Raw genomic sequence first — 23,892 nt, forward strand, 5'->3', positions numbered from 1 at the left:
CCTTTTCCAGTCCTGTGGCCAAGGCTGAGTTTTCCAAATTTCCTGGCATATTGAGCAAAGCACTTTCACAGCATCATTTTCCAGGATTTGAAATAACTCAACTGGAATTCCATCACCTCTACTAGCTTTGTTTGTAGTGATGCTTTCTAAGGCCCACTTGACTTCACATTCCAGAATGTCTGGCTCTAGGTGAGTGATCACACCATTGTGGTTATCTTGGTCGTGAAGATCTTTTTTGTACAGTTCTTCTGTGTATTCTTGCCACCTCTTCTTAATATCTTCTGCTTCTGTTAGGTCCATACCATTTCTATCCTTTATCGAGCCCATCTTTGCGTGAAATGTTCCCTTGGTATCTCTGATTTTCTTGAAGAGATCTCTAGTCTTTCCCATTCTGTTGTTTTCCTCTATTTCTTTGCACTGATCACCGAGGAAGGCTTTCTTATCTCTCCTTGCTATTCTTTGGAACTCTGCATTCAAATGGGTATATCTTTCCTTTTCTCCTTTCCTTTTGCTTCCCTTCTTTTCAGAGCTATATGTGAGGCCTCCTCAGACAGCCATTTTGCTCTTTTGCATTTCTTTTTCTTGGGGATGGTCTTGATTCCTGTCTCCTGTACAGTGTCACGAACCTCCATCCATAGCTCATCAGCACTCTGTCAGATCTAGTCCCTTAAATCTATTTCTCACTTCCACTGTAGAGTCATAAGGGATTTGATTTAGGTCATACCTGAATGGTATTCTTTGCAGCCAAAGATGGAGAAGCTCTATACAGTCAGCAAAAACAAGACCAGGAGCTGACTGTGGCTCAGATCATGAACTCCTTATTGACAAATTCAGACTGAAATTGAAGAAAGTGGAGAAAACCACTATACCAATCATGAGAAAAACACCAGATAAATCGCATGTGAGGGATGTTCTACAAAATATCTGATCAGTACTTCTCAAAACTGTCCAGGTCATCAAAATAAGGAAAGTCTGAGAAACTGTTATAGCCAAGAAGAGCCTAAGCAGAAGGGATGACAAACTGTAACATGATATTGGAGATAAGATTCTGGAACAGAAAATGGATGTTACCTTAAAACCAAAGGACTCTGAATAAAGTATAGACATTTTTTTTTTAAGCTGTCCCATAAAATAACTCTGGGCATAAATGGCTTTACTAGTAAATTCTACCTCACATGAAAGGAAAAAACACCAGTTCTACACAAAATATTCCAGAAAATAGAAGACGAGGAAACACTTTCATTTGTATAAATAAACTATTGCTGTTAAGTCACTAGGTCACGTCGGACTCTTTTGTAACCCCATGGACTGTAGCCCGCCAGGCTCCTCTGTCTATGGAATTCTCCAGGCAAGAGTACTAAAGTGGGTGACCATTTCCTTTGCCAGAGAATCTTCCTGACCCAGGGATCCAACCCAAGTCTCCCACATTGCAGGCATATTCTTTACCATCTGAATAGATATAAACAAACTGTAAAAGAATCATTAACCTAAGTGTAAGAATTGAACAAACATAGGAGAAAATCTAAGGGACTTTGAGATAGGAACAGATTTCCTGACTACACAAAATCGCATGAACTCCAAAAGAAAAAATTAATAAATTGGATTAGGTTAAAGTTATAAATGTTTTCTCTTCAAATGACACCAAAAATAAAATGAGATGTCAAGACACAGACGGAGAGAAAATATTTGTGAGACATATATTCGTCAAAGGACTTGTATACATAATAGTAAGGAACTCTTACAACTCATTTATAGGAAGATAACAACCTAAGGAAAATGGGCAAAATATTCCAACAGACACTTCAACAAAAAACAAATGAAAAGAGAAAGTCGCTCAGTCATGTCCAATTCTTTGTGATCCCATGGACTGTAGCCTGCCAGGCTTCTCTGTCCATAGAATTCTCCAGGCAAGAGTACTGGAGTGGGTTGCCATTCCTTTCTCCAAGGGATTTTCCTGACCCAGGGATCGAACCCAGGTCTCTAGCATTGCAGATGGATTATTTACTGTTTGACCCACCAGGGAAGCCATATATGAGTGGCAAATAAGACCTTCCCCAAAAGTCATTTATATGAATCATATATATTTGGTGAAGAGTAAATAAAATCATTAGTCATTGGGGAAATGCAAATTAAAACAATGAGATGCCACTGCACCCAGCTGAATGATTAAAATTGAAAATATTGAGAATACCAAGCATTGACAGGAATATGGAGCAATGGAACTCTTTTGCACTGCTAGTGGGAGTGCAAAATGGTCCCGGCACTTCAGAAAACAGGAGGTTCTTATAAAGTTAAGCATAGATTTACTATATGACCCAGCAAATCCACTCCTGGGCATTTTCCCAAGAAAGAAAGTTCATACAAAGACTTGTATGAAATTAAAAGACACTTGCTCCTTGGAAGAAAAACATTGACAAACCTAGATAGCTAAAGACATCACTTTGCTGACAAAGGTCTGTCTAGTCAAAGCTATGGTTTTTCCTATAGTCATATATGGACATGAGAGTCGGACCATAAAGAAAACTGAGCACCAAAGAATTGATGCTTTTGAACTGTGGTGTTGGAGAAGACTCTTGAGGGTCCCTTGGACTGCAAGGAGGTCAAACCAGGCAATCCTAAAGGAGATCAACCCTGAATGTTCATTGGAAGTGCTGATGCTGAAGCTGAAGCTCCAATACTTTGGCCACTTGATGCGAAGAACTGACTCACTGGAAAAGACCCCAGTGCTGGGAAAGACTGAAGGCAAGAGTAGAAGGGGGGGTCAACAGAAGATTAAATTGTTGGATGGTGCCACCAACTCAATGGACATGAGTTTGAGCAAACCCTGAAAGATGGTGAATGACAAGGAAGATTGATGTGCTGCAGTCCATGAGGTTGAAAAAGTCAGACATAACTTAGTGACTGTACAACACCAACAAAGACTTGTACATAATGTTCCTAAGAGGCAAAAACTGGAAACAATACAAATACCCAGCCTCTGGTGAATGGAGAAGGGAACTGTGCTCTGTCTACACAGTGGCATACTATTCAGCAGTGAAAAGCAACAAACTGGGCTTCACTTGAGCTTTAGATCTTCCTTAGACAAATCAAAGGTAACCCATTAGGCTCCTCTGTCCATGGGAGTCTCCAGGCAAGAATACTGGAGTCGGTTGCTATGTCCTCCTCAAGGGGATCTTCCCAGTCCAAGAATCAAACCTGTGTCTCTCATGTCTGCACTGACAGACAGGTTCTTTACCCCTAGCACCGGCTGGGAAGCCCCAGTATGTACATAAGTTTTTCCTCAATAAAGCCTACCCAGAAAATTGGGCAAGGGATTATGAAAGATGCCCTCTGTGGATTATCTAGATGCCAAACACATTTTCCCTGCCTTTATTGTAAGTCCTGTCTCTCTGTGATATATGGAGGTAGTTACCCCCTGCCAGGATGGTGACTCTTTTCTTGCTTATCTGTGGGCATAAGGATCCCAAAGTGATCAGGAACACATCATAGCTTTACAGCTTAATGAGACTCTAGTTAAGTCTCCTGCTGGCAGCTCTGCTTCTGGAAACCAGGATCTAAACCCACATTCCTCATAGCTGAGGGATTTGGATGCATAAATTCCCCAAGTTGAGTCACTGGCGGTTAAGCAGGGCCTCTCACTTCTACCCCTGATTCTTCGTCTCATGTAATTCCACCTTTTGGGAACATAGCACCTTATAAAGGTCATTAATTTAGAGTTTATATTGCCTCTTGGCAGATGGCACCCCACTCTTGTAAGGTATTGCTCGCAAGTAGCAACTTGGTTGTACCTTCATAAGTCTGCTCCATCACTCCTTCAGGCTCCTGGCTTCTAGGTGCTACTCTGTGTGATAGGGCCAGTGGATTCCACGGTCACATGCCCAGTGCTCCTTTGCTCTAATGTATATTCCTTAGTCCTGTGCTAGATGCTGTAGGGTCTTGTGGCTTGAACCTGTAAGTCGTCAGATAACGCTGCTGGATGTGGCCCTGTGGGCAGGAAATTCTCCAGTATGTGTCAGTTACAGTCAGATAAATTGCTTACCCTCCAGTATTCTTGCCTGGAGAATTCCATGGACAGAGGAGCCTGGCAGGCTGCAGCCCGTGGGATCACAAAGAGTCGAACACGACTGAGTGACTCACACTTTTTCAGGTGGAAAACGTCCAATGTAATCAACTTGCCAACAAGGGGCTCATTGGTGTAGCACCACATCAGGGCTCAGTTCTGTCCTCTGTTCAGCAGTATGCTGATAACTAACAATCGGATCGCTGAGCAAGTGGGAACTCTGAAATAGCATCTGAAGATCTCTATGTTGTAAACACTCCCACCATAGCCAATTTCAAGCAACCAACATGATGTCAACTGACACAGCAATGTCCTGAGAAGTGAACAGTTGGCTCTTCCATGCTAGTACAGCCTGGCTCCAGCACAGGACAGTCTCGGCCGGCAGGTTGGATATTCAGCCATGGCAGTGGAGAGTGAAGTTGAGGCCACAGGTGGAACCCCTGTGTGTGCTCCGTCTTGGCCAGCATGGCTACGTTGGGCATGCACAACTGCGTTAGACCTGGAAGGACTGGTGATGGAGGCACCTCATGTCACCCAGCTGAGTCGTTCTGACCCCTTGAGTGTCTGACACCTCCTACACCGTGGATGCACTCGGGAGGGGGACCACATGAGACAGAGATATTTGCACCCCTTGCTCACCATCGCAGGCTTTCCCACATGCTTCTTCCCCGACCTCTTTATCCCTAATCTTCAGGTATTTCCACCCCAGACCCCATGACCAATTAGCCAAGCCATTCACTACTACCCATGAGTTAACTACTGCTTCTCTTCCTTCAGCCTGGATCTACTGCAGAAATATTTCCCTCTACTAAGCCCCATCAAAACTAACCATCCTCCTATGTCATCAGTAGATGGGTCAGAGTGGAGTTCCCAAGTGCAGACTCTGCAGCTTACAGAACCTGCAGACTCTTACTGTTGCAGCAAGGGAGCCCCCTTCCAGGGGCCAAGAGGGAGCTCTTGTCTGAGACTGGGAAGTGAGTTTTTTGAGGAGATACATGTGCTGACAAAGCAGGAGACTTTATTGGGAAGGGACCCCTGGGCGGAGAGCAGGAGGTTAAGGGAACCTGGAGGATTGCTCTGCCATGTGGCTCAGTCTTAGGTTTTAGGATGATGGGGTAAATTTCCAGGTTGTCTCTGACCAATCGCTCTGACACAGGGTCCTTCCTGGTAGCACACCTATTTGTTCACCCAAGATGGATTCCAGCAAAAAGAATCCTGGGAGGTTGATAGGCCATATGGACATAAGGACTGGCCTCTCCTTTCTCCTTTTGGCCTTTCCTGAATCCTTCCAGTTGGTGGCAGCTTACTAGTTCCACATTCCTGAAGAGAACCTTCTGTAGTATGATAGCTTGTGCAAGTGGCTGCCACCTTTCCTGGTCAGGGAGAGTGGTTTCAGTCAGCGTTTCCCCTAACACTACTGGGTATTTTGCTTCCTTCTTAATGGAGAGTACAATTTGTTCTTTTCTTTGTCCTTTACTTGGAAAAAAATGTCCTAAATTGCCCTAGAATCCCTAAAAATTTCACCGATGCAGTGGAAAATGTTAGTTGCTCAGTTGTGTCCGACTCTTTGCAACTCCATGGACTGTAGGCCGCCAGGCTCCTTTGTCCATGGGACTCTCCAGGCAAGGATCCTGGAGTGGGTTGCCATTTCCTCCTCCAGGGGATCTTCCTGACCCAAGGATTGAATTTAGGTCTCCCGCATTGCAGGCAGGTTCTTTACCATCTGAACCACCAAGGAAACCCAATGCAGTGGGCCTTGTTTTTTTTTAAATGAACTTTTTTGGGGGGGCCACACCTCATTCCTTGTGGGATCTCAGTTTCCCAACCAGGGATTGAACCTGGGCCAAGGCAGCAAAGACCTGGAATCCTAATCACTAGGCTACCAGGGAACTTCCCCCCAAAATAGACTCTGTTTTATTTATTTGTTTTGGTTCCACTTGGTCTTCACTGCAGTACACAGGCTCTTCACTGTGGCGCACGGGCTTCTCCTATGGTGAGCAGGCTTCTCCAGCTGGGAGCAGGGGGCTGGAGCATGAGGTCTCAGCAGATGCAGCTCATAGCCTCCCTAATTTCAGCTCAAGGTCTTAGTTACTCTGCAACATGAGGGATCTTAGCTCCCCAGGCAGGGATCAAACCCACATCCCCTGCATTGGAAGGCAGATTCTTAACTACTTGACCACCAGGGAAGTCCCTAGATTTTATTTTTTACTTAAGTTTTAGGTTCACAGCAAAACTAAGCAAAAGTTATAGAAATTTCCCATATGACCCCTACACCACACATGCATAGCTTCCCCCATTATCAACGTGCCCAACCAGAGGGATACAATTGCTATGATCCATGAACCTACTTTAACACCACACCATCACCCAAAGTCCATAGTTTACATTAGGTCCCCCCTTGGTGATATGCATTCTATGGGTCTGGACAATGTATAATGACATGTACACTTATAGTATGGGACAGAATAGCTTCACTGCCTTAAAATCCTCTGTGTTCTGCCTATTTATTCCTGCCTTCCCCATAGGCCCTGGAAATTACTGATTTTTTATTGTCTCCATAGTTTTGCCTTTTCCGGAATGCCATCAAGTTGGAATCACACACTATGTAGCCTTTCCAATTGGCTTCTTTCACTTAGTCAAATACATTTAAGCTTCCTCCATGCATTGTATCTCATTTATCTTTATTGCTGAACAATATTCCACGTCTGGATGTTTATCCATTCATCTGTAGAAGGACATGCTAGATGCTTCCAAGTTTTGGAAATTATGAATAAAGCTGCTATAAACATCTGCATGAAGGTTTTTATGCTGGGCTTTTACTGCTGATACATTTTCAGCTGGGCTTTTACTCTTCATAGGATTTATCTCCAATCCTTTGAAACAAATACGTCTGGTCAAGGCTTCCTAAATACTTTCCACATTTGTTCACTGATGTAGTGGATCCATGAAATATTCTGCAGAATGTCCAATGGCTCAAATCCTTTCAGTCTGTCCTAGGACAGAGGAAGGCTTCCCAGCTGGCTCAGTGGTTAAAAAAAAAAAAAAAAAATCCACTTGCCAGTGCAGGAGACTCAGAAGAGGGGGGTTTGATCCTGGATTGGGAGGAGCCACTGGAAGAGGAAATGGCAACCCACTCCAGTGTTCCTGCTGGGAAAATCCTGTGAATGGAAGAGACTGGCAGGCTACAGTCCATAGGGTCGAAAAGAGTCGGACTTGGCTGAGTGAGCACACACACACATACAGGACAGAAAAAGAGAACTAACACAGCCCAGGGGCAAAACCATCCCCTAAGCTACTGTCCAGCTCTTGTGAATGTAAATAATTTCCAGTCCTCCTTCTAGAAAGGATAGAAAAGAACTCAGTCAGCATTATTAATGGCTGCATACTGCGTACTTGAACTGGTAGAACTCCTCAGAGTTGACTTAAGTTGAAGCAAGAGGTCTGGACCTCTGTCTTACGGCCTCAACCAGCCACTAGGTTCATACTGCCCCAAGGAGAGGGCTTAACCTTGGGTGAGACAGCTTCCTTCAGCTCCTGAGGAAGGACTTCGCTGGGGAAATGAGTGCCTGGAACCTGAAGGGGAAAAATACAAGCTGCATCTCACAGCATCCACTACGGATAGGACAACCGAGTGATGCTGAGTAGGCAGGTGATTCAACAAGTCTGAAGCTGGGAGAGATACCTAGGGCTGGAAACACAAAGGTAAAAGTCTTTGTACTAAAGATGTTATCTGAAGTCACGAGACTGGATAAGATCAAGAGAGTGAAAGTGTTACTGAGTCCAAGCTTGCTCTACTCACCACAGGACAGGCTAACGAATCAGAGAGACGAGGTGTTGAGGCAGGGAATACGACCTTTCTCAGAAAGCTGGCTGACTGAGAAGATGGCAGACTAATGCTTCAGAGTAACCATCTTGTCAGAGTCTGGGTGCCAAGTTCTTTTATAGAGTCAGAGAGAGAGAAGCAATGAGAAATTAAAATCAAAAGGCAGAATAGAGAGGGAGAGGCAGTGGGGAAGTAAAATGAAAGGGTCTTCAGTCTCCCAAAACATCTCCAAAGGAAATGGCTGGCCTTTGGAAGGGCTGTGTTAATCTCTTCTTTTTGTTGTAGCTATTCATAGGTGGGCAGGGTCAGAATATATCTCTATGAGCCGAACAACGGCATTTTAGTTTACAGTTGGGCAGTGCCCATCAGGGTCCTCTGAGGCAGGCTATTACATACGATTATAATGAAAGTGAACATCACGCAGTCATGTCAGACTCTTTGTGACCCCGTGGACTATACGGTTCATGGAATTCTCCAGGCCAGAATACTGGAGTGGGTGGCTACCCCTTCTTCAGCAGATCTTCCCGACCCAGGAATCAAACAAGGGTCTCCTGTATTGCAGGCAGATTCTTTACCAACTGAGCTATCAGGGAAGCCCTGATTATAATGACAAAAGCAACAAAAAGCAAGTGAAAGAAACAATTGCCAATATGGAATCAGAACTGGCTTCTTCTCTGCAACAAAAGTAGAGTCAAACAAGAGAAGGATAACCGAGGACTGAAGCATAGGACACTTGCACATTGAAAGAGAATCCATGAGGGCAGGGATCTTGGTCTTTTTTGTTCAAAAGCTCAAAACACTGTAAGTGCCCTATAAATACTTGTTGATTAAATTAAAACAGCCAAAAAAAAGCTCAAGATGGAAAAGGGATTCAAAATCACATTATGCATCAGGGAGAAATAATTGTGTGTTATAGACTGAATATCTGTGTCCCCCATCTCCCTAAATTCATATGTTGAACCCCCAACCCCCATTGTTACAGTATTTGGAGATGGGGCTTTGGGGAGGTAATTGGGTCAATTGGTGGAGCTCTGGTCTGATGAGAATTGTGCCCTTTTCAGAAGAGACACCTGAGAGCTTGCTTTCCCTCTCTCCCCACATGCACCAAGGAAATGCCCTGTAGGCACACAGCAAGGAGGTGGCGCTGTCTGCAAGCCAGGAAGAGATCTCTCGCCAGAAACCCATCACGTAGCATCCCGACCCCAGACCTCCCATCTCCAGAACTGTGAGAAAACACATTTCTGCTGTCTAAGCCACACTGCCTATGGTATTTTGTTATGGCAGTCCAACCTGATTAATATATTATGTATCCTGCAAGATGCACTGGCCTTCCCCCAAGAAAATCTGAGTAAGAAAAACAAATGAAGTCCTTAGCAACCAAGAGCATTCAACTGGGATTCCAGGCCAGGTCTTATACAAAACAAGTTCCAAAGAGTGAGACACGAGTGAAGGTCTGATGGCCAGCCCTGGCCTGCTGTGGGGGCAGTGGTGTCATCTCAGGCAAAACACCTGCACCTTCATTATTGGTCAACTGAGAAAGTTGTGTGATTATGTACTATTATTACTTTTAAATGCAGAGATAATTCGTGTTCATTTTAAAACTTCAGCCATTGTAGAAATAGGGTGCATGCTCCGTCGCTCAGTCGTGTCCTACTCTTTGTGATCCCATCTCCAGGCTCCTCTGTTCGTGGGATTTCCCAGGCAAGAATACTGGAGTGGGTTGCCATTTCCTCCTCCTGGGGATCTTCTGACCCAGGGATCAAACCCGAGTCTGCTGCGTCTTCTGCATCGGCAGGCAGATTGTTTATCACTGAGCCGCCCGGGAAGCCCCTCTTGTAGAAATATGTGGAGTAAAATGTGAAATGTTCTCCTTGCGATTCTAGAGTTACTGGTGCAGCAGACATCGTCCCAGAACTTTTTTCTGCCATAGCCCTGCTCAAATCTTCCCTTCATGGAGGCTTCCCATGTCTCAGGTCCCATCTTTCCCTTCTTTTTCCCTTGATACTCTATACCGGCAGACAGAGGTTTAAGGGACTGAAGGCAAGAGAAAGAGTAGCTTTTGTCAGAGCATCACCTGCTTCAGAGAAAAATCTCAGAATAATCATTTATGGAACCAGCCAACTCAGCATCCAGTTGACAAATAGAAGAACTTCTGCGGTGCTTCCACTGGCGGGAAAGAGAGTCAGAGTACATATCTCATAGGACAAATTTTGAATATATTTAGCCATTTATTTTTTAAATTTGAGGTATAACACACATACAGTAAAATGTACAAATATTTTTAAAATTTATTTTATTGAAGTACAGTTGATTTATGATGTTGTGTTAATTTCTACTGTACAGCAAAGTGATTCATTTATATACACATGTATATATATATCCATACACGATACACACACATTCTTTTTCGTACTCTTTTTGGTACTCTTTTCCCAATCCATTCCTCCCCCACCAACCACCCTCCCACATGGCAAACACGTCTATTCTCTAGGTCTGTGAATCTGTTTTATTTTAAATTATTAATTGATTTTTGGTTCCACTGGGTCTTTTGTTGCTACGCATGGGCTTTCTCTAGTTTCAGAGAGCAATGGCCACTCTCTGGTTTCAGTGCATGGGTTTCTCCCTGTGGTGGCTTCTTTTGTTATGGAGCACAGGCTGCAGGTGCTTGCTCTTCGATAGCTGCAGTACACGGGCTCAGGAGTTCCAGCATGCGAGCTCTAGGGTGCGCAGACTTCAAAAGCTGCAGCACACAGGCTCAATACTTGTGGCTCGAGGACTCTAGTTGTGGAGGGGCTAAGTTGCTCTGTGGCACGTGAAATCTTCCCAGACCACGGATCAAACCCGTGTCCCCTGTGTTGGCAGGTGGATTCTTATCCACTACACCAAGGACGTCCAGACTGTTTCTATAATGTGTATAATTTATGTTGTGTCATATTTTAGATTCCGTGTATAAGTGATACTATATGATATTTACCTTTCTGTCTCTTTAACTGAGCATTTAAAGCGTTAATCAATTGCTAGTTTGGAAAGAACTTGCACTTTGCAATTAGACCTAAATGTCAAATCCCAGTTGCATGAATCACTTAGCTTCATTGAGTTAATTCCTCCAACTGTAAAATGGGAACAGTAAGGGCACATCTACCTCTCAGTACATTTCCTCCCATAGGTTACCCCACGTTTGATCACAAGCGTGAGAGCTACCTGGCAAACCAAAGGCTGACCGTAGGGGTGGTAACTGAGGCTAGCCTGCCAAGGCCTGTAAGTCCCAGCAGACTGGAGATTCTGAAGCCCGGATCTCTGCGAGGTGAGAGGAGAGGACCCAGATGTGGCCAAGGATGAAGCAGAAGGGGCCTTCAGGATCCAGGCTCTGAGACCCTTTGGAGCTCTGAGACCCCATCAGCCTCCTGCTCAAACACACATGTATGTTTTGTCATGTCGGATGAGGTCTTGCCACGTGAATCTGTCTCGTTTGCTGTCCATAACTAGATCACCGATGCATGAGTTGTGACCTTTGAGTCAGAACTTGAGCTTCCAGTCTCTCTTTTGCCACTAGTTTGCCACACAGTCTTGGTCAGACTCTCCAGCCCTGCTGAGCCTTATCCATCTTGGTGATACAATGAGGTCCTCCCAGCTCTAAAAACTACGACACTGAGCTTGCACTTGAATTTAGTGATCTTGACAGCAAACCGAGGTCCCCAGAGAAGCTCTTCCAGGAGGACTGCTGACTTTGGCTGCCTCGTTCCTGTGGAGCACGGCATGAGTGGGCACTCAACAGCTGTTGCATAAGTGGATGAATGGCTGAATGACTTTAGGCTTTACCATTTAGCATTTAGACACCACTCTAGCCAAGGAGTGCATTTTGGTGGAAAGCACTTGGGCTACAGAAGCAGACATATTCCAACTCTGCTTATAGACTTGGGACCGTGGGCAAGCTACTTAATCTCTCTGAGTCTTGATGTCTTTATTAGTCCTTGTAGGCTTACTCTGAAGATTAGAATGGATAATGGGTATAAAGAATTTAACATAGTGTTTGGCGCATAGGAAATGCTCACACTATTCCTCATGAGTCCTGACAGCCAAAGAGACCAACAGTGGCAAGAGCACCAAAGCCCGGCACTACTTAACACAAAAAGGTAGAAACAGCAATAATCTTAAGTCCCTTATATTCTGTACCGTGCTTCACAGACGGTCAAGCGTTTTTTGTTTTTATTGTATATGTCAATTGTATCTTCATATTCCTGTGAGATAAGATTTACTGCATTTATAGTGTAGCAATAGAGAGTGTTGTTGCTCAGTCATGTCTGACTCTTTCTGACCCCATGGACAGTAGCCCGCCAGGCTCCTCACTGCATTGAACAGCTGAGCTATTTCAAATCCTAAAAGATGATGCTGTTAAAGTGCTGCCCTCAATGTATTGGCAAATTTGGAAAAGGCAACAACGGCCACAGAACTGGAAAAGGTCAGTTTTCATTCCAATCCTAAAGAAGGGCAATGCCAAAGAATATTCCAACTATCACACAGTTGTGCTAATTTCACATGCTAGTAAGGTAATGCTCAAAATCCTTCAAGCTAGCCTCAGCAGGACGTGAACCGTGTACTTCCAGATGTACAAGCTGGATTTAGAAAAGGTAGAAGAACCAGAGATCAAATTGCCAACATTCATTGGATCATGGAGAAAGCAAGGGAATTCCAGAAAACATACTTTGGCTGCACTGACTACGCTAAAGCCTTGACTGTGTGGATCACAACAAACTGTGGAAAATCCTTAAAGAGATGGGAATACCAGACCACCTTACCAGTCTCCTGAGAAACTTGTATACAGGTCAAGAATCAATAGTTAAAAACTTCCATAGAACAACAGACTGGTTCAAAATCAGAAAAGGAGTACAACAAGGCTGTGTATTGACACCCTGCTTATTTAACTTATGTGCAGAGTGCATGCATGGGTACTGAGTTGGTTCTGTCATGTCTGACCCTTTGTGACCCCATGGACTGTGGCCCACCAGCCTCCTCTATCCATGGAATTCTCTGGGCAAGAATACTGGAGTGGGTTGTCATGCTCCTCTGCAGGGGATCTTCCCAGCCAGGGACCGAACCTGCATCTCCCGCATTGCAGGCAGATTCTTTACTGGCTGAGCCACCAGGGAAGCCGTCATATGCAGAGTGAAAGGGAAGTCGCTCAGTCATGTCTGACGCTTAGCAACCTCGTGGACTGCAGCCCACCAGGCTCTTCTGTCCATGGGATTTTCCAGGCAAGAGTACCGGACTAGGGTGCCACTGCCTTCTCCTAGCCTTGTCTATAATCTCCGTAATAATAACTATATTATTTTCTCCTTTATAATTGGGGGGAAGGGGGTAGGCAATGTATAGTACTACAAACTTATACACAGGAAAGACCTGTCACAGCTCAGGCCCTCATAGGGTTCATAAAACTAGCTTACTAATTTTTTCAGATACACTTAACACTAGAATCCAACTTACCTCACAACCAAGTTACATGGTAATCAGTGCATGACTTTATATTATAAATGTCTTTCAAGAATCATTTTTCAGTCATTAAAACATAAATATCTATATTAAGATGTCTACACTTAAAATATTACATCATTAATATTGTTCTTCATTCGGGTATTAATACAAGATTGACAGGGTTATTTACTGAATTAAGAGGTTTTTACAATGTAGCTAAGTCTCAATTTCAAATACAGTTAACAAAGATGGTAGACTCAGGAAACACTGGTCTTGAGCATGCTTATCTTATTACATACTTGAATGTAGCTCCTTAACAATAAAAACACTTTTGTTGCTTTGTTAGCACTGATAAATCTATTATTTCAAACAGAGTACATCGTGTGAAATGCTGGGCTAGATGAATCACAAGCTGGAGTCAAGATTGCCAGGAGAAATATCAACAACCTAAGATAGGTACATGATACCACCCTAATGGCAGAAAGTGAAGAGAAACTTAAGAGTTTCTTGATGAGGGTAAAAGAGACGACTGAAAAAGTTGGCTTAAAATTCAGCATTAAAAAACTGTCAATAATATCATAGCAGGGGTGGGAGGTGGGAGGGGGGTTCAAGATTGGGAACTCATGTACACCCGTGGCTGATTCATGTCAATGTATGGCAAAACCAATACAGTATTGTAAAGCAAAATAAAGTAAAAATAAAAATTAAAAAAAAAAGCATCCTCTTCAATCATTTCATGGCAAATAGATGGGAAACACTGGAAGCAGTAACAGATTCTATTTGGGGGGCTCCAAAATCACTGCAGATGGTGACTGCAGCCACAAAATTAAAAGACACTTGCTCCTGGGAAGGAAAGTTATGACAAACCTAGACAACATATTAAAAAGCAGAGACAAAGGCCTGCATAGTCAAAGGTATGGTTTTTCCAATAGTCATGTATGGATGTGAAAGTTGGATGCTTTTGAAATGTGGTGTTGGAGAAGACTCTTAAGAGTTCCTCGGTCCTCAAGGAGATCAAACCAGTCAATCCTAAAAGGAAGTCAACTCTGAATATTCACTGGAAGGACTGATGCTGAAGCTGAAGCTCCAATACTTTGGCCACTTGATATGAAGAGCCAACTCGTTGGAAAAGACCGTGATGCTGGGAAAGACTGAAGGCAGGAGGAGAGGGTGGCAGAGGGTGAAATGGTTAGATAGCCTCACAGACTCAGTGGACATGAGTTTGAGCAAACTCTGGGTGATAGTGAAGGACTGGGGAGCCTCACGGGCTGCAGTGCATGGGGTCGCAAAGACTCAGACCCAACTTAGTAACTAAACAAGAATGATAACTAGCAATGCTGAGCATCTTTTCATGTACAATGCACAAATCTTAAGTATACAACTTGAATAATTCACACACATATACATATACACACTTCTGTAACTACCACACAGACAAGGAGCTTTCCCAACACCCTGGAATTTCCTTAAGCTCCTTTCCAAGCACTATCTAACAGGTAATCACTGTTCTGACCTGTTCACCAGCTATTAGTTTTTCCTATTCTTAAACTTCATCTGAGATGGAATCACACAGAGTGTAGTATTTCATGTCTGCCTTCTTTTAGTCATCATATACCTGTGAGGTCCCCTCAAGTTCCTGGAAGTAGCAGGAGCTTGTTCTTTTTAACTGCTCAGTAGTAGCCTGCTGTGGGCTTCCCTGGTGGCTCAGTGGTAAAGAATCCACGTGCAATGCAGGTGACGTGGGTTCAATCCCTAGGTCGGGAAGATCCCCTGGAGAGGGCATGGCAACCCATGGCAGCATTGTTGCCTGGAGAATCCCATGGACAGAAGGGCCTGGTGGGCTACAGTCCTAGGGTCGAAAAGAGTTGGACACGACTGAAGCACCTGGGCACACATGTATGCAACTGCTTGTGTGATTACAGCACAATTTCTTCATCCTTTCCACTGTTGCTGGACCTTCGGTGTGCTTCCAGTTTGGGCTACTGTGAGTAAAGCTGTAAAGCTGCCCTGATCATTCTTGTGTTTTTCTGACGGGCATGTGTGCTCATGTCTCTTGTGTATTCCATCTAGGAATCGATTTGCTGGTTCATGATTTGTCTCTTAAGGGAAGGCTTTGTAGGGATTTGTCCTGGCCATGAATGCTGAGGCCCCAGAAGGCACTGTAAGAATATTTGTGACATGGTGAGAAGCACGTGTGCCTGACAAGTTCATTTCTCTCTGGAAAGGGTGACAGTCAGAGAATGACCTTAAGAACCCCCAAGACTGGGGAGAGGTCAGCTTGCCCAATTCCCACAGCCTGGAGCAAGGCCATGCAGCTGTTTCCAAGGTTGGCCTTTCACTGACCTCCCTAGCTGTTTATCTGGTCCTGGCCCCGCAGCTTAATGAGTGACTTAATGTAGGCGAAGAAGTTCACATCATCCGAGGTGCGGACAGGCTCGCTCGGCTCAGGTCAGGGTCTCTTCTGACCTCTAGAAGGACTTTGAGTTTTTGGGACTCAGCCCTGATGAACAGGAAGCCAAGGGACGAATCAGCAACCTGGGTGACAGCGGGACTCCTGAGGCGCTCGGCTCATGGTGCCACCAGAGCCGGCAAATCAGAGCCAGGAGGTGGAGGGGGCAGCAGTCCCATGGAGTCAGGTGGGGAGATGCTTGCCAGCTCAGCGCCCCACAGCCCTCGTAGTCCTTGGGCTCTGTCTGGGATGCCACTTTCTTTCCGCTGCACCGGAAGCCTAGAGAGCACTTTATGCCACAGACCCACCATAGCATCACTGGAATCAGACTGGAAATGGCTTAGAGACCTTTTTTCTTACAGTCATCGGCTTGATGGCTCCCAGGCAACACAGTCTACCAGCAGAAGCACAACCCCTCTACGCAAACAAAAGCAGCCAGAGAGGGTGGAAATCAATAAGCCCCAGCCCTGCCAGTGACTTCTTGGTGACACTTCCCCCTGGAACCACGGTTTGCTGCTAAGTACAGTGGGTTATCAGGACCCGCTCTGGTGTGACTTGGAGTGACTTGGAGAATCACCTAATCTTTGCTCGTCAGAAAGCGTAAACCTGGCTCTGTAAACAAAAAATATTGTATTAGGCCTCAGCAGTTGTGTATGGGCAGAGTGAAGGGATGATCAGTCCAGTGGCGCTGGCTGAGGGCTGCCCAGCCTGGAAAGTCCCTCCCTTTGGGGCCTCATTGTCACCCCCCTTTCCAGGCAGAGAGCAGATGGCTGCAGCACAGCCTAAGCCCAGGAGGCCTGGGGCAGCCCAGAGCCCAGGTGGGATCAGAGAGGTTAAGAATCAGTGCAGGGAAGCATGTCCCCTTTCGGTCACCGATTCCACAAGTGTTTATTATTATCTTTATTTGTAGATGAAAACTCAGACACTCAGAGGTTAAGAAATGTACTCAGGAACGTGGAATGCTGGTGCCAGGACCCCACTGCAGTCCCCTTTTCTCTAAGTTCCACCTCTTTTTGGCTGCACCACACCACCTATGGGATTTTAGCTCCTCAACCAGAGATTAAACCCAGGCCCCCAGACTCCTGTGCGTTTGAATCAGCATCTCCAGAAGCAAGCTCTTGATTCTCAGTGCAGCCAGTCTGGCAGAGATGCAAGCACAGGTGTTGTCGGTCACCAGCATAGATCAGGAGCACTGACAGGAGATGAACAGCTAAGCCTTAGATGTAGGGCTACCAAGCACTAGCTGTGTGATCTCACGCTGCTTAGTTCATACTTTTCATCGCTATTTCTCCACGTGATCAAAATAGATACAGTAAAACCTCTCATAGAATTTTGATGGGACAGTGTTGTGAAGGTTTCTGTTGGCCGGCTGCCTGCCTGTGCTAATCATAAAGCCTCTGGAGGAGACCTCTGTGTATTGGGGTGGTAGCCCAGGCCATGAGGCCAGATGATCAGATAATACTGGCCAAGTCTACCTGGTTTGGGTCCTCTGGGCCATCGGTAATATGTCTGCTCTGCTACCATGGTGGTCCCACAGGAAAAAGCAGAGGTGTGAGTGCCCGGGCATAGGTACCACACTCTCCCAGGATGTGGGATGCTGACATACTTCCCAGGTGTCCAAGCCTGGAGGATGGCCCAGTGCTCACTGCCCTGAAATGTTGACCAGGAGGATGGCAGAAATCTTGGAGAACTCATCTCTCAGAAAAGGACCTAGAGGTTCGAAAAGAAAAGGCTTGCTTGAGGTCACATAGCAAATTATTGCCCAGGTGTGGTTGCCAGAGACCCCCTCACTGAACTCAAGTCAGACTGAGGGCCAGCACAAGACAGGGTTGGGGGAGGGTGAACATTCTTCCCCAGAGGCTCTGTGTCCCACAGCTGAAGGGAGGTAGGCCCTATATCTGTGGGACCTGGAGCCTCTGACCAAATGAACCCCTGACCTCTCCTCTGATCCCTTTCTTGCCACAAAGTAGACTTTGGTAACATTCAGACAAGCAAACAGTGGGGACCTGTGGTGCTCTTTCCAGGTTGGCACTTTCTGTGCCAGCTGAAGGCAGGGCCAAAGGCTCAGCTGCAGGGTTCATTGAAGGGATCTAAGATAAGCCTGGGGTATCTCAGGTCAAAGACTGTCTATTTTTCTGGCATCATTTTGCTGCCCTCTGTGTTGCTCTGCTGGACCCCAGTGACCTTTGTTGACCTTTGATGTTGGCAATTTGATCTCTGGTTCCTCTGCCTTTTCTAAATCCATTTAGAACATCTGGAAGTTCTTGGTTCACATATTGCTGAAGCCTGGCTTGGAGAATTTTGAGCATTACTTTGCTAGCGTGTGAAATGAGTGCAATTGTGCGGTAGTTTGAGCATTCTCTGGCATTGCCTTTCTTTGGTATTGGAATGAAAACTGACCTTTTCCAGTCCTGTGGCCACTGCTGAGGTTTCCAAGTCTGCTGGCATGTTGAGTGCAGCACTTTCACAGCATCATCTTTCAGGATTTGAAATAGCTCAGCTGGAATTCCATCACCTCCGCTAGCTTTGTTCGTAGTGATGCTTCCTAAGGCCCACTTGACTTCGCACACCAGGATGTCTGGCTCTAGGTGAGTGATCACACCATCATGGTTATCTAGGTCATTAAGATCTTTTTTTAATAGTTTTTCTGTGTATTCTTGCCACCTTTTCTTAATATCTTCTGCTTCTGTTAGGTCCAGACCATTTCTGTTCTTTATTGTGCCCACCTTTGCATGAAATGTTCCCTTGGTATCTCTGATTTTCTTGAAGGGATCTCTAGTCTTTCCCATTCTATTGTTTTCCTCTATTTCTTTGCATTGATCACTGAGGAAGGCTTTCTTATCTCTCCTTAATATTTTTTGGAACTCTGCATTCAGACGGATATATCTTTCCTTTTATCCTTTGCCTTTCACTTCTCTTCTTTAATAACTTATAATGGAAAAGAATCTGAAAAAGAATATGTGTGTGTGTAACTGAATCACTTTGCTGTACACCTGAAACTAACACAACATTGTAAATCAACTATACTTCAATAAAATGAAAAAAAAAGTTAAACATAGAATTCCCATAGGGTTATGGTACAGTGTTAGTTGCTCAGTCATATCCAACTCTTTCTGACCCTGTGGACTGTAGCTCACCAGGCTCCCCTGTCCATGGAATCTTCCAAGCAATAATACTGGAGTGGGTTGTCATTTCCTTTTCCAAGTGATCTTCCCGACCCAGGGATCAAACCCAGGTCTTGTGCATTGCAGGAAGATTCTTTACTGTCTGAGCCACCAGGGAAGCCAAGAATTCCCATATGACCCAATAATTCAGTCCTAGGTGTATGTACCCCCAAACTGAAAATAGGTATTCAAAGAAATACTTGTCCATGAATGTTCAGAGCAGCGAAAGGTGGAAACAGCTCAAATGTCCATGAATGGAGGACAGGATGCAGGGTAGCCACACGAGGAACTAGTGTTCAGCCATACGAAGGAGTGGAGCACTGACACACGCTGCCAGACCCATGAGCCTCGATAGCATCATGCTGAGGAAACGAAGCCAGACCCAGAAGGGCACATATTGTGCGATTCTGTTTATATGAAAAGGCCAGAAAGGAAAATTCACAGAGACGGAAAGCAGGCTGGCGGTTGCCAGGCGCTGAGAGGAAGGGGACCAGGGAGCGACTGCTTGATGGGTATGGGGTTTCCTTTTGAGATGATGAAAATGTTTTGGAATTAAATGGAGTTGATGGGTGCACAAGATTTTACATATTCTGTTGTTGTTGCTTTGTTGCTAAGTCCTGTCTGACTCTTTAAGACCCCATGGACTGTAACCCTCCAGACTCCTCTGTCCATGGAATTTCCCAGGCAAGAATACTGGAGTGGGTTGCCATTTTCTTCTCCAAGAGATCTTCCCGACACAGGGATTGAAGCCACATCTTGCAGGGTTCCTTCCTTGCAAATTCTTCATCTTGGGGAGTCATCTGGAAATCTATGACTCTCTGCTCAGCTCACTTCCTGCTGCTCCCATGGAGGGAAAAGTGAGCTATGACCTCAGAATCTACTAGCACAATGTCCTGGTTCTTGTGGCTCCCCAGTGGAATTAGAGAAGACACAGAAGCAGCAGACCTGAGGCTTTCCTGGTGGTCCAGGAGTTAAGAATCAGCCTCGCAATGCAAGGGACACGGGTTCGATCCCTGGTCTGGGAAGATCCCACATGCCAAGGAGTAACTAAGCTGTGCCCCACAAATATTGAGCCTGTGCTCTAGAGTCCACCAACGGCAACTGCCAAAGCCCGTGCTCCTAGAGCCTGTGCTCTGCAACACACTACAATGAGAAGCCCACACATCACAAGGAAGAGTAGCCCCTGCTCGTCCCAGTTAGAGAAAGCCCACGTGCAGGAAGAAGACCCCCCACAAGCAAAAAATAAAGTAAATAAATACATTTTTAAAAGAAGCAGTGGAGCTAGAAGAAAGCTCAAGCTCTGTTGTACATATTAGGTTTGGGGGGCCTGCTCCACCCCTTGCCTATTTCCCCAGTGCGCCCAGTGCTCTGTGTGGTAGGCCAGCAGGAGCTAAGGCCCAGGAGGACTGGCAGAGGAGCCAGGCAGCGGGGGATAGAAGGTGACTGTCAGCAAGCCTGCGTGGAGGGCATTGTGTTCCCAGCCATCTGGATCGGGCTTCACACTGTGCAACACTCTTCCTCTGATTCTCACCTGATTTTTACAATCACTTGTGGGTCAGCCAGGCCAACAGGCTTCCTCCTCACTTTACAAGATAAACTCCAGAAGGACTTCCCCGGTGGTCTAGTGGGTAAGACTCCACACTCCCAATGCAGGAGGCCTGGTGTCTAACCCTGGTCGGGGAACTAGATCCTGCATTCAGTAAGATCCTTTGAGCCACAACTAAGACCCAGCACAACATAAATAAATAAATGAATATTATATATATTATATATATATATAAGATAAGCCCCAGAAATTGACTTGCTTCAGGGTCATCCAATGAGGGTTAGGACCCAGGTCGCCAAACTCCCCGACTCCAAGATCTTTCTATTGGTTCTTCTCCAACACCTCCTAGAGACCACTCCAACTCACCCAAAAGGAAAAGACTTCCTCTCTCAAAAAGCATTTTCCACTCATGCTAGAATGGTGGGGAAGGGGCAGGAGGAATGACTATCTTCAGTTGTTGGAGTTTCCTAGATGGACAGGCTGTCCTTGATCTTGGAAAGATCAGATGTCAAAACCCTCTAAACATAGATGCTTCCTGAACTGACCTTTCAGAGCCAACAATCAGGGCTTGGCTAGGCTGCCTCTGGTCCCACCTCACATGCTCCTGCTTCCGAGGTGCCTGCTGATGGTCTCGACAAGGCCAGTGGTACTTGATTCTGCCGAAGCAGCTATGGAGATCTGGACCATTTCCTGTGGCTTGAAATGCAAAGCTGCAGGCAGAGCAAACTAATAGGTATCCCAAGGTTGCTGGTCAGGGAACTGGAGAAGGTCCGTTTTCATTCCAATTGTCATGGGAATGCTATTTACCCTGTTTACTGTCAGTGTGAGCACGGACATGTAGCATCATTGAGTGAGACTGGTGTTCCAAGATTATCCTGTCCGTGGTGGTCAGAAACTGCGCAGTGAATAGGGTGTGCAAGTCATCCTGGACCCAGTGCACAGCGTTCAACTTTTTGACTGGTGGCATCCTCAGTATCTGTTTTCCCTGAGAGCGTAGATATTGCTGCCTGTCACTGAGGGCAGCTCTGAGCTAGGCCAGTCCATTTGTAATCAGATTCCAGTTGGGAAGGGGCAGCTAGATTGTATATCTAGTCAGTAATGCGTATGCTGTCTAGGTTTCTGGGGCTCCTGGTAGAAGAAGGAGAAGGATTGAATCAGGAGGAAAAACAGCTATGATATATAAATGTATTTTAATGTAAACTTTTGCATTTGAAAGGAGAAACCTGGCCCTATTTTCTGTGTTAAACCTCATTTGGTGCTACTGAGTTTGTTGTTCTTTGTTCTTTTATCCCAGCCAAAGCGAATGATCTTGCTTTAGGGGAAAATTAAACTCTTAAATCTCCAAACAAGGAAATTTTAACATTCCTTTATGGATCAGAGTAACCTTAGAGGCCTAAAATTGCTTTCAGTTTAGCTGCCCCTCAAATTCAAGTGAATATTTCCTTGTTTCCCTTTACCCTTATCTAGAAATAAAGCAGGTGACTGGGTTTTCAGAACCTTAAAAAAAAAAAATTTCAAAAAACTAAGATCATGGCATCCGGTCCCATCACTTCATGGCAAATAGATGGGGAAACAATGGAAAGACTGACAGACTTTATTTTCTTGGACTCCAAAATCACTGCAGATGGTGACTGCAGCCATGAAATGAAAAGAGGCTTGCTCCTTGGAAGAAAAGCTATGACCAACCTAGACAGGGTATTAAAAAACAGAGACATTACTTTGCTGACAACAGTTCATCTAGTCAAAGCTAAGGTTTTCCAGTAGTCATGTATGGATATGAGAGTTGGACCATAAAGAAAGCTGAGCACAGAAGAACTAATGCTTTTGAACTGTGGTGTTGGAGAACTCTTGAGAGTCCCTTGGACTGTAAGGAGATAAATCCTAAACTAGTTAAACCAGTCAACCCTAAAGGAAATCAGTCCTGAATATTCATTGGAAGGACTGATGCTGAAGCTGAAACTCTAATACTTTGGCCACCTGATGTGAAGAACTGACTCAATGAAAAAGACCCTGATACTGGGAAAGGTTGAAGGCAGGGGGAGAAGGGGATGACAGAGGATGAGATGGTTGGATGGCATCACTGACTCAATGGACATGAGTTTGAGCAAGCTCTGGGAGTTAGTGATGGACAGGGAGGCCTGGCGTGCTGCAGTCCATGGGGTCGCAAAGAGTTGGACACGACTGAGCAACTGAACTGACTGACTGATAAGATTGAGCATAGCTCCCGGTGCTATATAGTAGGTCCTTGTTGCTTATCTATATTATGCTCAAGTTTTTGAAAAATCAATTTACTTTTGATGTCTTCCTTGCCCTTAAATGTCTAGACCTACACTGCCCAATACAGTAGCCCCCAGCCCCATCAGTTACTTAAATTTAGATTCAGCTCAGTTCAGTTGCTCAGTCGTGTCCGACTCTTTGCAACTCCATGAATTGCAGCACGCCAGGCCTCCCTGTCCATCACCAGCTCCCGGAGTTTACTCAAACTCATGTCCATTGAGTTGGTGATGCCATCCAGCCATCTCATCGTCTGTCGTTCTCTTCTCCTCCTGCCCTCTATCCCTCCCAGCATCAGGATCTTTTCCAATGAGTCAACTTTTTACATGAGGTGGCCAAAATATTGGAGTTTCAGCTTTAACATCATTCCTTCCAAAGAAATCCCAGGGCTGATCTCCTTCCGAATGGACTGGTTGGATCTCCTTGCAGTCCAAGGGACTCTCAAGAGTCTTCTCCAACACCACAGTTCAAAAGCATCAATTCTTCGGCACTCAGCTTTCTTCACAGTCCAACTCTCACATCCATACATGACTACTGGAAAAACCATAGCCTTGACTCGATGGACCTTTGTTGGCAAAGTAATGTCTCTGCTTTTGAATATGCCGTCTAGGTTGGTCATAACTTTCCTTCCAAAGAGTAAGCGTCTTTGAATTCCATGGCTGCTGTCACCATCTGCAGTGATTTTGGAGCCCCCCAAAATAAACTCTGATACTGTTTCCACTGTTTCCCCATCTATTTCCCATGAAGTGATGGGACCAGATGCCATGATCTTAGTGTTCTGAATGTTGAGCTTTAAGCCAACTTTTTCACTCTCCTCTTTCACTTTCATCAAGAGGCTTTTTAGTGCCTCTTCACTTTCTGCCATAAGGGTGGTGTCATCTGCATATCTGAGGTTATTGATATTTCTCCCTGCAATCTTGATTCCAGCTTGTGCTTCTTCCAGCCCAGTGTTTCTCATGATGTATTCTGCATATAAGTTAAATAAACAGGGTGACAATATACAGCCTTGACGTACTCCTTTTCCTATTTGGAACCAGTCTGTTGTTCCATGTCCAGTTCTAACTGTTGTTTCCTGACCTGCATACAGGTTTCTCAAGAGGCAGGTCA

This window comes from Oryx dammah, unplaced genomic scaffold (assembly GCF_014754425.2).
Source record: "Oryx dammah isolate SB20612 unplaced genomic scaffold, SCBI_Odam_1.1 HiC_scaffold_15, whole genome shotgun sequence".
Classification (NCBI taxonomy): Eukaryota; Metazoa; Chordata; class Mammalia; order Artiodactyla; family Bovidae; genus Oryx; species Oryx dammah.